The sequence below is a fragment of the Homarus americanus genome, unplaced genomic scaffold (genome assembly GCF_018991925.1).
Source record: "Homarus americanus isolate GMGI-L3 unplaced genomic scaffold, GMGI_Hamer_2.0 scaffold24694, whole genome shotgun sequence".
Lineage (NCBI taxonomy): Eukaryota > Metazoa > Arthropoda > Malacostraca > Decapoda > Nephropidae > Homarus > Homarus americanus.
In genome coordinates this window covers 7,239,947-7,255,938 of record NW_024732780.1, presented here as the reverse complement: position 1 = coordinate 7,255,938, position 15,992 = coordinate 7,239,947, and positions in this window count along the sequence as shown.

Here is a 15,992-nt window from a genome sequence, read left to right as displayed (position 1 = left end):
TCCTTCTGTCCTCACACAGCCAGACAGTGGAATGCTCTGCCTTCTTCTGTGTTACCATACTTATACAATCTGTCTCACTTTAAAAAGGTGGTTTTCCGGCATCTTCGTGGTGTAGATGGTAGTGTAGTGGTGGTGGGTGTGTAGATGGTAGTATAGTGGTGGTGGTGGGTGTACTGCAGATGGTAGTAGTGTGTATAGTAGTGGTGGTGGGTGTGGCTGTAGATGGTAGTGTAGTGTGTATAGTAGTGGTAGGGGTGTACTGTAGATGGTAGTGTAGTGTGTATAGTAGTAGTGGTGGGTGTACTGTAGATGGTAGTGTAGTGTGTATAGTAGTGGTGGGTGTACTGTAGATGGTAGTGTAGTGTGTATAGTAGTGGTGGTGGGTGTACTGTAGATGGTAGTGTAGTGTGTATAGTAGTGGTGGTGGGTGTACTGTAGATGGTAGTGTAGTGTGTATAGTAGTGGTGGTGGGTGTACTGTAGATGGTAGTGTAGTGTAGCTGACTGGAAGACCTCACATGTTTCACCAGTGCCTAAGTCAACCAGTCCACAATCCTTAAATGAGCTCCGACCCATTGCCATCACCCCAATACCCAGCTTAATCTGTGAGTTTCGTATTTGACAGGGATTAAGCTGATAATGTAGGCGGCATAGAGCCTCAGTAATTTGGTAATAAGAAAACTTCCTCCACCACTCACTGTCCTGTCAGCTTTCTCGGCTACATGCTGTACACCGCCGTCTGGAAAAGCGAAAGGCGTCTGTGCCTGTCGCCTTCTTGACCTCACCGTTTTAGTCGACCACAAATTAATCATCAACAAAGCTATCGACCTCGGGTTTCGGAGAAGTCTTATACCATGGCTTACAGACTTCCTTAGTGACCGACGCCAAACTGTACACTTCTGAGGGGCTGTCTCCACCTTTCAGTCACTCACCTGTGGCGTCCCCCAAGACACCAAAATGGGACCGCTCTGCTTCCTCATGCTTATCAATGATGCCCGAAGAGAAACCTCTGCTTGCTGGAAAAATGTCGACGACTCCACCATTGGAATCATTGTCAACAGCTCAGCTCCCGACAATAGCACCCTCCAGAATATATTTTAACAATCTCCAAAACTGGGCTACCAACAACCATGCCACCATCAACCATACCAAGACCATGGTTATGCACATTAACCTCTCCTCCGACCTTGTTCCATCTCCATCCATTACTTTGGGCCCAACACACTCCAGGTTGTGGACTCCACCAAGCTGCTCGGCGTCACTGCAGATAAACTCATTTGGAAACCACACGTCAGTAAAGTTGTCAAATCCTCTAGTTTCCGTCTCCACCTCCTCCGCCGACTCAAGTCCCTCGGAGTTCCTGCCCCCGAGCTCCTCAGTGTTTACTCAACATTCATACTTCCCAAGCTCACCTATGCCTCCCCTGCCTGGTCTTCCTCCCTAAATGCCACACAACGTAAACACCTGGAAAAAGTGCAAAAGAGGGCATGCAAGATTATTCTCTCCCCTTCCTACTCCACATATCAAGAAGCGCTCAACACACTGACCCTCTCGACTCTCACTGACCATCACCACGACCTGAACTGCAAATTTGGGGAGAAGTTTCTGCACCATCCTCGACACCGGCTCCTACTACCACCCGAGATCCCTCGTCCGAGAATTGCTGTTCGACACCACAACCGCATCCAGCCCATACGAGCACGAACTGATCGCTATAAGAACAGCCCAGTCCCAACCATTGTAAAAATTATCAACAACTAGTAGTCAACCAGTGTATTCACTCCCAGCCAATCTTACCTTTGTATTGTCACACACACACACACACACACACACACACACACACACACACCACCTCATAATGACAATTAAGACACGCTCTTCCGCCTGGGTGCTCGACTACCAGGAGGGAATCCAGCACTAACACAAGCGTATGAAAACTGACGCTATCTTCCTCACCCACTCTCCTCTTCTTCTTCCTCCTCCTCCTCCTCCTCCCTAGTACTCATGATGCCTACCTCTCCTCTCAGCCTACAAATAGTCTGCCTCCAAATCTCCTCACCTCTTCTTCTTCCTCCTCCTCCTCCTCCTCCTCCTCCTCTTTCTTCTTCTTCTTCTTCTTCTCCTCCTTCAAGCTTCCAAGTCGCTCGTTAACTCCATTTCATACAACTTTATCTCCCCTCCTTTATCTCCCCTACTTTATCTCCCCTACATTACCTCCCCTACTTTATCTCCCCTACATTACCTCCCCTACTTTATCTCCCATATTTATCTCCTACTCCCTACTTTATCTCCTCTACTCCCAACTTAATCTCCCCTACTTTATCTCCCCAACTTTATCTCCCCAACTTTATCTCCCCAACTTTATCTCCCCTACTTTATCTTCCCAACTTTATCTCCCCTACTTTATCTCCCCTACTTTATCTCCCCTACTTAGGCTAAGGAAATAGTAAAAGACGAAGAAATATACAAGACAGACAGACAGACAGACAGACAGACAGACAGAGATAGATAGATAGATAGATAGATAGATAGATAGATAGATAGATAGATAGATAGAGCAAGCGAAAGAAAAATAGATAATTAGAGAAAGATGGAGAGAGAGAGAGAGAAAGAGAGAGCTATGGTTGGGGTCATGAAGGGTCTAATTTGTGATCATCGCGGGAGATTGTGGCACGCACGCACGCACGCGCACGCACACACACACACACACACACACACACACACACTTATACTTACATACACCTTTATATACACACGGTAATGCAGTCATATTAAATTGCACACATATTAATATTCAATCATATATACATACATGATTTCTCCTCCCCCTTCTCCCTTCCTTCCCCTTCTTTCCCTCTTTCTCCCTACTTTCATATATCCCTCCCTCCCCTCTCCTCCCTCTCTCCCTCCCTCCCTCCTCTCCCCCTCCCTCCCCCCTCCTCCCTCCCTCCTCCCCTCCTCCCTCCCCCTCCCTCCCCCTCCCTCCCTCCCTCCCTCCCTCCCTCCCTCCCTCTCTCTCCTCCCTCTCCATCCCTCCCTCTCTCCCCTCCCTCCCCCATCCCTCCCTCTCTCTCCTCCTCCCCTCCCCCTCTCTCTCCCTCCTCCCAGCCTCCCCCCTCCCTCCCTCTTTCTCCTCCTCCTCCTCCTTTCCCTCCTCCTCCCCCTCCCTCCCTCCCTCCCTCCTCCCTCCCCCTCCCTCCCTCTCTCCCTCCTCCCCTCCTCTCTCTCCCACCCTCCCTTCTCCACCTCCTCCCTCCCCTCTTTCTCCCACCCTCCTCTCCCACCCTCCCTCTCTCCCTTCTCCCTCCCTCCTCCTCTCCCTCCCTCTCTCCTCCCTCCCTCCCTCCCTCTCTCCCTCCCATCATTAATAAGAGCGAGGCAGGGTAGCCAGATACTGAGCTGTATTATTCATCATCAGTGTTGCAAATGACTTCTGATCCACACTAGAATATATTTTTTCTCTCTCGTGTCTACTGAGAGAGAGAGGGTAGATGGAGGAGGGAGGGAAGAGAATAAAAAGCGAAGGAAGGAAGGAACGTGAGGGGAAGGAAAGAGGAAAAGTTTATAAGAGAGAGAGAGAGTTGGGTCATACATATCTCTATATCTACAGTATATATCTGTATGGAACATTACAATACGTTCATGTATGTATTGTGTTCCTGTGTGTATATTTGTCTCTCAATCCGTGATAGTGCGTGTATGTTTCTCGACCAATAGTGAATTCATTTATCTTCATCAACATTAACAATGAATTCATTACACAAGGAATTAAAAAAATAATCCATTAAATAATAATAATAATAATAATAATAATAATAATAATAATAATAATAATAATAATAAAAGGTAATCTCAGTGACACAAAACAATTTTCAAGAGAAGTAAAAATTTCCCGCCAAATTAGTGTGTTTTTCCGCACTCCATGTAAACAAAGAGACAGAAAACGACACAGCCTTAGTGTAGGGGGAGACTCGTCCAGGAATTAACCAAGATCTTCCTCATTAAACTTTTGTCCACAAGTTACCCCCGAAGGTTTTATAAAATGATTAATATTTTCCTTTTATCAGGTGGTGGTGGTGGTGAGAGAACGAGGGTTGGAGAGCCACGGGTTGGAGTCGAAAAAAAAGTTATTTAATTTAACTCTTGATTAAATAACTATACTTGAGGCTGCAGTATTTTAATTATATATGTAGTCGATTTTTGTTTCATCATTCAAATAATATTATTTGGTTAATAAATATAATAATTTATGAATTAATTGAAGATTAGGTTAATTGGTAAATAATCCATATAATTTGGGTATATGTAATTTGTTTTATTAATTTTGAGATTAGTGTATTTTATCGATGTTTAGTTTTGTCCAGTGGGGGGTATTTTGTCCAGTGGGGGTTATTTTGTCCAGTGGGGGGTATTTTGTCCAGTGGGGGGTATTTTGTCCAGTGGATGTTTGGCCACTGAAACGTTTTTTTTGTCAAGTAAAATTCGGTCCAATGAAATTTTACCCCAGCTACCCTGTTAAGTTTTTCTCACCGCCGGAATTTTGTCCAGTGGGTTCCTGTCCAGTGATATTTTGTCCGGTGGTCGAGCCAAGATAAGACGGTATCGAACACAATATAGCAGAGGCCACTCAAGGGATCGTTTGTGTAACGGTTTTCAGTATCTGAGGCATTACCTTATAGGGGAGGGGGAGGGAACGAGGGGGAGGGGGGAGGAACGAGAGGGAGGAGGAACGAGGAGAGAAGAAGGAGGGAAGATGGGAAGGAAAGGAAGAGGTGGAAAAATGGGGGAAGAGGGGAGAGAGACGAAGGAGAGGGGTGAAAGGAGGGAAAGAGAGGGAGGGGAGGAGAGGTGAAGAGAGAAGGGGAGAGCAGGAGGAAGTGGAGAGGAAGTGGGGGAGGTAAGGAGGGGAGGGGAGGGGAAGGAGAGGAAGGAAAGAGGAGAGGGGGAAGAGGAGGAGGGAAGAAGAGGGGAGGGGAGAAGAAAGGAGGGAGAGGAGGGGAAGAAGAGGGAGGGGAAAGGAAGGAAGAGGGAGGTGAAGAAGGGAGGGAGGTGAAGAAGGAAGGGAGGGGAAGAGGATGGGGAGGATTTAACCCTTCCCATGGCCCTCCTGACACCCCCTCTCCCCTACCCCATCACACCCCTTCCTCCCCCTACCCCCATCACACCCCTTCCCTCCTACCCCCATCACACCTTCCTCCCCCACCCCCATCACACCCTTCCTGACAAGACCATCAGGTTTCACTTAGTGGCCGTTGTTGGAACACCCATTACACGCCTCCTCTTCTTCCTAACCCTACGAAGTCTTTTAAAGGAGTTCCTAATTTGTTTCTTGTAAATTTATTCTTTTTTTCTTATCGATTTCGTTAGGGGAACATTATTTACACGTCTTTATTGCGTATATTATTATTTACTAGGTTAGATAATAATTAAACTGGCTTCAATAAGATCAAATTAGATTTCAATTATAGCTTTCACGTAGTTAGGCTAAGTTAGATTACACGAAGTTAGATTTAATTCAAGTTAGCTTTGGTCAGATTAAGTTAAAATAAATCAACTTTAAGCACATTAAGTTAAGATACATTAACCTGAAGGAAAGATTAGACTCAGTTAAAATCAGTCCAACCCAAACTACCCACCAGCACAGTATATCAGACGCCTGGCACAATACCTCAACCTGGGGACTGCGAAGGGGACTGGAAGGACTGAGAGGGGGACTATGGGAGGCTGGGAGGAGATTAGAAAGAGGACTGAAAAGGGACTAGAGGCGGGACTAGAAGAGAAGATTGGAAAGTAATCAGAGAGGGGACTGGAAGTGGACTAGTAAGGGGACTGGCAGGGGACTGAGAGAGAGAGATGAGAGAGAGAGGATCTAGAGAGGGACTAAAATGGAAGGACAGAGAGGATGGGGGCTTGGACCGGGTGACGACATAGGAAAAGATCAATATGGCGTCTTAATCTGGTTAGCTGTCCACCCCAGAGACACCCAAATATATGGTCTTCTATAGTCCCCCCTGATATTGCCTTACCTCCCCTACCCCCTGATGCTGCTCCTCCCCCCTGATACTGGTCTCTCCTCCCTCACCAAGATACTGCCTTATAGGGAAGGAGTCTTATGTGGTAGTCTTTATAGTGGGTAGTCTAATGGTGAGTCTTTAGGAGTCTTATAGTGAGGAGTCTTGAGGAGTCTAGTGAGGAGTCTTGGCGAGGGAGTCTTATAGTGAGGAGTCTTGGCGAGGGAGTCTTATAGTGAGGAGTCTTGAGGAGTCTTATAGGACTAGGAGTCTTGACGAGGGAGTCTTATAGTGAGGGAGTCTTGGCGAGGAGTCTTATAGTGAGGGAGTCTTAGGAGGGTCTTATAGTGAGGGAGTCTTGGCGAGGGAGTCTTATAGTGAGGAGCCTTGAGGGAGTCTTATAGAGGGAGTCTTGGCGAGGGAGTCTTATAGTGAGGAGTCTGGCGAGGGGAGTCTTATAGTGAGGGAGTCTTGGCGAGGGAGTCTTATAGTGAGGGAGTCTTGGAGGAGTCTTATAGTGAGGCGAGGGAGTCTTATAGAGGGAGTCTAGGAGTCTTGACGAGGGAGTCTTAGTGAGGAGTCTTGGCGAGGAGTCTTATAGTGAGGGAGTCTTGGCGAGGGAGTCTTATAGTGAGGGAGTCTAGGGGGTCTGGGCGAGGGAGTCTTATAGTGAGGGAGCCTTGGCGAGGGAGTCTTATAGTGGGTCTTCTTAGCGGTGGAGTCTTATAGGGTCATTTAGTAGGGAGTCTTTTAGTAAGAGTCTTATAGTGGGATAGCCTTATAGTTGAGGGTGTTTTATAGTGAGTCTTATAGTGGAGGAGTCTTATGGTGAGAGTATTAGAGTGAGTTTGAGTGAAGGAGTCTTATAGTGAGAAAGTCTTAGTGAGTCTTATTGTGAGGGAGTTTTATAGTGAGGGAGTCTTATAGTAAGTTTTATTGATGGAGTCTTATAGCGAGTCTTATAGTGGGGGAGTCTTATAGGAAGTCATATAATGAAGGAAACTTATAGCAAGTCTTATAGCAAGTCGTATAGGGAGTCTTATAGGGGTGGAGTCTTATAGAAAGTCTTATAGGGGGGAGTCTTATAGCGAGTCTTATAGTGGGGAAGTCTTACAGCAAGTCTCATAGTGAGTCTTATAGTGGGGGTCTTATAGTGGATGAGTCTTATAGTGGACGTTCTTAGTGGAGAAGGAGTCTTATAGTGGGGGAGTCTTATAGTGAGTCTTATAATGGGAGAGTTTTATAGCGAGTCTTACAGTGGGGAGTTTTATAGTGGGTCTTAAAGTAGGGGGGGGGGAGTCTTATAGCAAGTCTTATAGTGAGTCTCATAGTGGGGGAATCTTACAAAAAGTCTTATAGTTGCGGGAGTATTATAGTGTATTACCTTACATATTGATGAGGAACATATGGTACTGTAGCAAGGCCAGGGAAGGGCTACAACCCCTTACAATTCATTTGATTCTGAAGATTTTTTTTTAAATACCAAAATCTGAAGAGTTTGTTTTAGTTTTAATCCTGACAGTGATTAGGGTCAACCTTCTTGCATGTCAGCAACAGTATGGCGAGTACTACTTGTGAGCAGGGCTGTGACCTCTGAGGGCCGAGTTAGTGAAGGTCAAGGACGAAAACTTTAAATTAAAGGAAGTGGTTGGGAGGATGACGACGGAAGACACGAGACGAGGAAAGCCCGTGTGTGACGAAGACAGGGTTGAGGAGAGGAACGACCAGACTGGTGGGGAGAAAACACACCAAGGAAACGACAACAGCTAAGTGTAAAAACTGTTTTAGTCCTTTGATAGACGAATTGGACGTTAGCATAGTCGGCTGAGAGGGAAGGTACGAAAACCTTAATTGTTGGTGATTCCCAGGTAAGGTACCTGGATAGAGCTTTTTGTGCTAAAAATATAAATAGGTTCAAGTTTAGAAGCTCCAATGTTGTTGGAAGCGAAAGTCAGAGCGGGGAAGATGACAGAGGAAGGAGCAGGAGGTTAGGAAGGGAATTGTAGTGGGAGAGATAGAGCCGTGGCTTTACACGACTGCGTTTATTTGGTTAGAGCAGAGTGCACGTATTGGGTTTTGTCTTGTGTTGGGTGTGTGATCCTCGGGTCACCACTCCTCCGGATTGTGTCAGTTCAAGTTTAAAAGCTCCAACAACTTTCCCTGAATACGAATTCGCAACCTTTCGATTTAAGACAGGTACCTACTTTACTGCTAGGTGAACAGGGACTAAGGGGGGTAGGAAGTAAGTCCAAACAACTTAGGGTGGGGGTATATATACGAGTCCGCCGGAAGTGAGCGTCGCTGTGGCCGACCACCGCCAGTCAGACAGCGAGGCTTGGCTGAGAAACTCGCCGCGGGATCGGCTAGTCAGCGACTGTTGCAGGGGAGAGTATCCATTATACTATCCTCTAACTACCGTCCAATCAGTTTGACATCAATTGGAGGCAAATTACTGGAAGCAATAATTTCAAACTCAACTCGAAATCACATGGAGAAGCACAAGTTGATCAATGATTCCCAGCATGGCTTCACAAGCGGGCGTTCATGTCTAATATATTAACATTCTTTTCAGCTGTTTTCGAATCAGTGGAGACAACGGGCACGATTATGATGTGATATATCTCGACTTAGCAAACCCTTCGACAGAGTCCCACACGAAAGACTAATATGAAAAGTGGAGGCTTATGGTATAGGAGGAGATATTCTAAATTGGATTAGAGCGTGGTTACAGGCTAGGATGCAGCGAGTAAGCACTAACGGCATTAAATCCGAATGGAGTAACGTCACTAGAGAAATACCTCAAGGCTTAGTACTTGGGCCATTATTACTTATTATATACATAAACGACATAGATATAGGCGTAGACAGCAGCATAAGTAAATTTGCTGACGACAATAAAATAGGGCGTGTAATTAAATCTGACGAGGACTCGGCAAAACTACAGGAAAATCTAAACAAATTTTTCGAATGTCTGAAAAATGGCAGCTGAAATCTAATGTGGACAAATTTAAAGTGTACTAAGTCTAGGAGATGTAAACAGAGAAACCAGATGAACAACGTTGTTATAGAGAAATTCGACTGTGAGAAAGATTTAGGAGTAATGATAAGTATGAACCTTAAGCCAAGTAAACAAAGTGTGTATTTGCTCGAAACAAGGCTAACAAAGTACTTGGATTCATACAAAGGAGTGTTAGTTACAAGACTAGCGAGGTCATCCTAAAACTATATCTTGCGCTAGTGAGACCTCACTTGGATTACGCAGTTCAGTTCTGGTCACCGTATTACAGAATGGATATAAAATCCTTAGAAAGAATTCAGAGGAGAATGACAAGACTAATCCCGGGCATTAGGAACCTTGAATACAGAGACAGGTTAAAGCATCTTAATTTGCACTCCCTCGAGAGACGTCGAGCGAGGGGCGACCTGATAGAGGTGTATAAGTGGAAGTCAGGGCTAAACAAAGGGGACATTACAAAGGTACTCAAACTATCCAACCAGGAGCGAACTCGTAACAATGGTTTTAAATTAGACAAATTTAGATTTAGGCGCGAGATAGGTAAACACTGGTTTGGAAACAGAGTAGTGGATGAATGGAACAAGTTACCAAATATCATCATAAACTCGAATAAACTGGGTAGTTTCAAACATAGGTTGGATGGATATATGAGCAATAGGGGTTGGGTGTAAATGGGACTGCCCAGTATGGCGTCCGGCTACAGAACATGTCACCACCAACGTTCATAAACCATCATCTATAAAATCATCTCCCAGATAGGGGGACTGTACTGTACGACAGGCAATATACACCATCAATACTGCAATTAGTGAAACAAATATAATTTGAGAATTATGAAAACAATTTAAAATGTTGAAATTCTTATTACAGTATTTCACAACAATGACTTACACAACAGTCGTCAACACACACCACAACTATGAGTAACCCAAGAAAGGCTGAAGCGCTATTTCTTAAGTATCCGGCTGTGTGTATCCGAGAGAGAGAGAGAGAGAGAGAGAGAGAGAGAGAGAGAGAGATACGAATAAATAGCAGAAACAGAAGGAAAAAATTAACAAATCAGAATGATGGAGGGAGGGGGGAGTCATATAGGGTTGCCATCCGTCCGTATTTTCCCGGACATGTCCTCCATTCAGGTCTCGAAATCTTCATCCTGAAGTATTTTTAAAATTCTTCAAAAGTCCGGAATTTCAGCTTCTATCATTTTCTCCACGGAAAAAATATGAAACTGTAATGACGAGAGAGAGAGAGACTGTGAGAGAGGGGAGGTGGAAACCATAGAGATCTCGTTCAGTTTACGTCAGCTGTTAAGTCACGTGTACGCCTGTACGGTGTTGTCACCTTAGCTGCTAGCAGTTTTTGGGCGAGCCTGTAGTGCCATGTACTGCTTTTCCTTGTTCTTCAGCCAAGCGCATGATTATTTGTTTTTGTATTTAGTGTTATTACAGCCATAAATGAAATGTTGAAAGTATACCATTTTTTCTTATGGCCTTTTTTACACTGTAGCATTTGTTTTTCTTGTCCTGCATTTAAGGCATTTTAGCAATTTTCAACCATAATCTTGATGTGCATGGGCAGTGGGCACATCAAGTCACACACACAGTGGGGGAAGACGCCTGCAGCTAAGGGAATGAAGATATTCAGCCTTAAGCAAAGGTAATTTGTTTTATTATTTTTAAGATTTCTTTACCATGTATGTTGTATATTAGCCTACATTAAAAACACAATGCAATACAGTACACGGGCTGCTTCAAGGTTACATTGCGCCAGTGTGTGCCGGCAGGGGATCTCTGGGCGATCGGGCGGGGCAGAGATGTCCTCTTGAGCGTCCACGGGCGGGGCGGGGGGATGTCTCTTGGGCGTCCGGGCAGGGTGAGATGTCCTCTTGAGCGTCAGGCGGGGTGGGGGATGTCCTCTGGAGCGTCCGGGCGGGGCAGGGGATGTCCTCGCAGGCGTCAGGCGGGGCGGGGGGGTGTCACTCTGGAGCGTCAGGCGGGGCGGGGGGATGTCCTCTTGAGCGTCCGGGCAGGGAGTGGGGGATGTCCTCTGGGCGTCCGGGCGGGGTGAGGGGTGTCCTCTGGGCGTCGGGCGGGGCGGGGGATGTCTCTGGAGCGTCAGGCAGGGCGAAGTGTCTCTGGGACGTCCGGGCAGGGTGGGGAGTGTCCTCTGGAGCGTCGGGCGGGGTGGGGGGTGTCCTCTGGAGCGTCCGGACAGGGTCAGGGGTGTCACCTGGAGCGTCGGACGGGGTGGGGGGTGTCTCTGGGCAAATCCCGGACGGGGTGGGGGGGTGTCCTCTGGGCGTCCGGGCAGAGTCAGGGGTGTCTCTGGAGCGTCCGGACGGGGTGGGGGGTGTCCTCCTGGAGCGCGTCCGGACAGGGGTGGGGGTGTCCTCTGGAGCGTCCGGACGGGGTGGGGGGTGTCCTCTGGAGCGTCCGGGCAGGGGGTGGGGGTGTCCTCTGGAGCGTCTTGACGGGGTGGGGGTGTCTCTGGAGCGTCGGACAGGGTGGGGGGCCTCTGGAGCGTCGGACAGAATCAGAGGTGTCCTCTGGAGCGTCCGGGCGGGGGTGAGATCCTCTGGGCGTCGGGCGGGGCAGGGGGTGTCCTCAGGGGCGTCCTCTTTGAATGTACAGCTATGGCAACCCTAGAGAGCCCGCCAGCCTTGTTTAGGAGCTGACCGGATGTGTGGCAGCCATGGCATGTCTGTTCTGTTCTGTACCACTATTGGGAACCTTTCTTGTTGTTTCCTTAAGACATACTCCTTACAATGACTGTGTTCCTCTCTCGTCACAGCACCTTAAGGAGTAGTGCAGCAGCCAGGTGACTAACGCCGCAACACAAATTTATTCAGTCGAGAGAAACGGATGCTGATGTCTGCTCGGTGGCCTCTTGGTAAACAGGAAATGGATGACGATGTGCACGGTGTCTATAGAACGTTCTAGGTCAAGAAAGGATTACCAACTTTTTTTCTAGACCAATACCAACTTTTTTTTGCAAGACCACCTTTATACACTCCTTGGTACTTTCTTTGACGTGAAACTCAGGAATACCTCAAGACTGGACGACCAAAGACCATGAAAACCAAACCAATACTGAAAATAAATCATTGTTCTGGTAGCATATACAACACAACACAACACAACACAACACAACGCAACACAACACAACACAACGCAACACAAGAAACATTACGTCAACCACCAGCAGCTAACCTTTTAAATACTGAGAACACAAAAAAATCTGTTAGTTTATTTAATTTAAGGTCATACGTCAAGATAATAGCAGAATAAAGTGTGGTTTATTTATTTAGGGAGGAGAGGGAGACTTCTTCATATCTCTCATATCATAACTAAAGTGAAGAAAATAGATATGTTATGTTTCTGTTTAACTTACGAGAGTTTCGAGAATTTATTATGGAGTCGTAAGTTTAGTGAGACTAATGGATAAACATGACCGAATCTTACGAGAATTTAGAGAGCATAGAGCTGTGAGAATTTATCGTAAGAGTGAAGAGAATTTATCGTTAGACAGTGAAGAATTTATCGTTACACAGTGAAGAATTTATCCGCCAAGACAGTGAAGAATTTATCATAAGACAGTGAGAAAAGAATTTATCATAAGACAGTAGAGAATTTATCGTAAGAGTGAAGAGAATTTATCGTTAGACAGTGAAGAATTTATCGCAAGACGTCCCCCACGTCATGGCTTAAGAAAAGGATTCACAACAAATTACGCAGGATGCGGTATGACATTTGACGACAATTTTTATATACCAGACGTTAATAATGCTCGCTCGCTCTCCATCCAGTTGTTATATGTGGAATGTAAAACTAAGCCCCGCCCATACTCTATCCAGACCTTATGCTTGGCTACTATATTAACTCACACTACCTTTGTATGACTGTCCTCTCCCTGTACAATTCCCCCCCAAAAAGTATCGTTAGATTTTCCGTTGCTACAATTTGAAACGCTAGATGAAATGCTTTGGTAAGACCCCCAGTGCGTCAGCTTAAGTTGGTACGCCTGTTCGTCATACCAGCAACAGTTAGAGTTCGGGGAAGGGATATGAAGGGGGGGAGGGAGATGTCCTTTTATGGCATACTAGAGACTTTAATATAACAGGAAATCCATAAAGCTACATTAATGTATGTATCGTGCTGGGTAGAAGCAAGACAATGTGCAAACAAGCCACTGATTGATGATTACAATAACACTGAAATACTAAATTATATGGAAATAGTTCGGAACAAAATAACTGAGACAGAGACTGGCCTCAAAACGGACATTTCGCCATTACTTTGTTGTACTAACGGAGTGTCATTCACACCGAGTTTCACAATATACCAACTCATGTTATTCACGATGTCTGATTTATGGAGATTGACTGAGCAAATTGTACTTGATATTAGAGTAAACAGCTACAGCAATATACAATAAGTTGGTCTCCAGGGGATCTGCCAGGTAACTGATATGCGAGACATGAATTGCTCCATGGCGCCTAACCCATCGGGAGACTGCCAGCTACCTCATATATCCGTCCAACCTATATTTGAAACTACCCAGCGTGTTCGAGTTAATGATAACGTTTGGTAACTTGTTCCACTTACCCACTTCTCTATTTCCAAACTAATGTTTACCTATTTCGCGCCTAAATCTAAATTTGTCTCATTAAAAGCCAGTGCTACGAGTTCGCTCCTGGTTGGATAGTTTGAGTGCCTTTGTTATGTCACATTTGTTTAGCCCTGACTTCCATTTATACACCTCTATCATATCGCCCCTCGCTCTACGTCTCTCCAGGGAGTGTAGATCAATATGCTTTAACCTGTCTCTGTACTCAAGGTTCCTAATGCCCGGGATTAGTCTTGCCATTACCCTCTGAATTCTTTCTAGGGATTCTATATCCATTCTGTAATACGGTGACCAGAACTGAACTGCGTAATCCAAGTGAGGTCCCAAGTGCAAGATACAGTTTTAGGATGACCTTGTTAGTCTTGTAGCTAACACTCCTTTGTATGAACTGAAGTACTTTATTAGCCTTGTTCCGAGCAAATACGCATTGTTGTCTTGTTTTAAGATTCCTACTTATCATTACTCCTAAATCTTTCTGGTAGCAGGAGAAAACGGCCCAAACCAGAACGGCCCCACTCTAACCAAAACGGCCCCACCCTGTGACCAAAACGGCCTAACTCTGACCTAACCTAACCTAACCAGAAGTGGCAACTGTCAAATTTAAACGATGTAAACATTGGACCAAACAACCAGTTGCCATTTCTGGTTAGGTTAGGTAAGGTTAGTTAGGCCGGTTTGGTCACAGGGTGGGGCCGTTTTGTTTCGAAACCATCTTTCTCACAGTCGGATTTCACTTGTTTATCTAGTATCTGCTTTCTCTGTTTACATTTCCTGGATAAGAACTTAACATTTTTCCACATTAAATTTCATCTGCCAATATTCAGATTATGAAAAAAAAATAGATCTTTCTGTAGTTTTGTGGAGGAGTTCTCGTCAGATTTAATTACACGTCCTAGTTTAGTGTCGTTAGCAAATTTACTGTACTTATGCTGATGTCTACGCCTATATCCATGTCGTTTATGGATATAATAAATAGTAATGGTCCAAGTACTGAGCCTTGGGGTACTCCACTCTTGACGTTACCCCAATGGGATTTAGTGCCATTAATGCCAAATCTTTTTCCTGACCTGGGTAAAGTTTTGGATTCGGTCATCCGGGGCATCTGAGGAATTTAATTATTGGAATCTGTAGTTGAGACAATTCTAAGACACGTTTCTTCTGTGATGTTTCCCTCGCAAATGACCTGACCTAACCTCCTAGCTGGGGAGTCCCACCCCTCCCCCCCCCGCCTATGTAAGTCGTTTGCGAGGGAAACGTCATAGAAGAAAAGTGTCATACAATATCCAGAACTATTGATTACAAAGATAAATCTATCGCGATCGGTGGGTGGCAACATCATAATACCCAACAATGATGCCTTTACTTACCACTTGAGAGTATAGACTGCCAGCAGCGTGGGTCAGGGCAGCACCCACAACAGAGTACTTCAAGTTGAGCACCAGCAACAGACGGGGTATATACAGGCTTACTTTCCTTTCCTTTCCTTCACCTTACTCTACTTTACTTGATCCTCTTCGCTACTGGTCGCCTTGTTAGCCGCTTGGGCGATCGGTCACGTCTCTGTTACACTCTGTTGGCAAGTACTGGGCATGCACCGGCTCCTAAATGTATCTGAACCTGCTCCAGTGTTGGTCAAGTCTGGTGCCGTCACAACACTCTCTGCCAGATTGTTCCAAGAATTCACAACTCACTTCAAAAATGTTTTGCCTTAACAGTTTTGTGAAAGCTTAACACTGGTGACTGGTCAACAACGCACTGAGTAGATCATAAGCTCAGTAAAATACAAACCGGAAACTTAAAAGACTCATAACGAACGTCAATAATCTGGAGATTTACTTTCTGAGCTGAACCACAGATGGCGTTATAATGACTCACGGATCAACACAGCTTCGGTTTAGGGAGGCAGGGGAAAGTTAACGGACTCTTGTGACTGACTGCACAGTACAAGGTATTGTCTAAGTACAGTCAGCAAAACAAGTATCTGCACATTTTAAGTGTTAGACAATATAACACACCGGACCAAATATGCTGACAAACGCTCTTGAGTCTCTGCCGTATGATGATTGACACTGTTCCGTGTTTAATTGATTCATTATATTCCTTGCTACACTGTGGTCAATAACATGGTCAATTGTTTTATTATTATGACTAACACTTTATCCCAATTAGCTTCATTATCATGTGGTGTAATAAATAGATCTCTTAAGGTCGTTTCATAACACATTTACATGAACTCCCCTAATGCGAAGTAGTGTAAGCCTTCCATAGTGATTTATACTGTTCTTCCTCTTGCATGGGGTCTTATATTTCATCTCAAATATATAATATAATGCTGAAAAC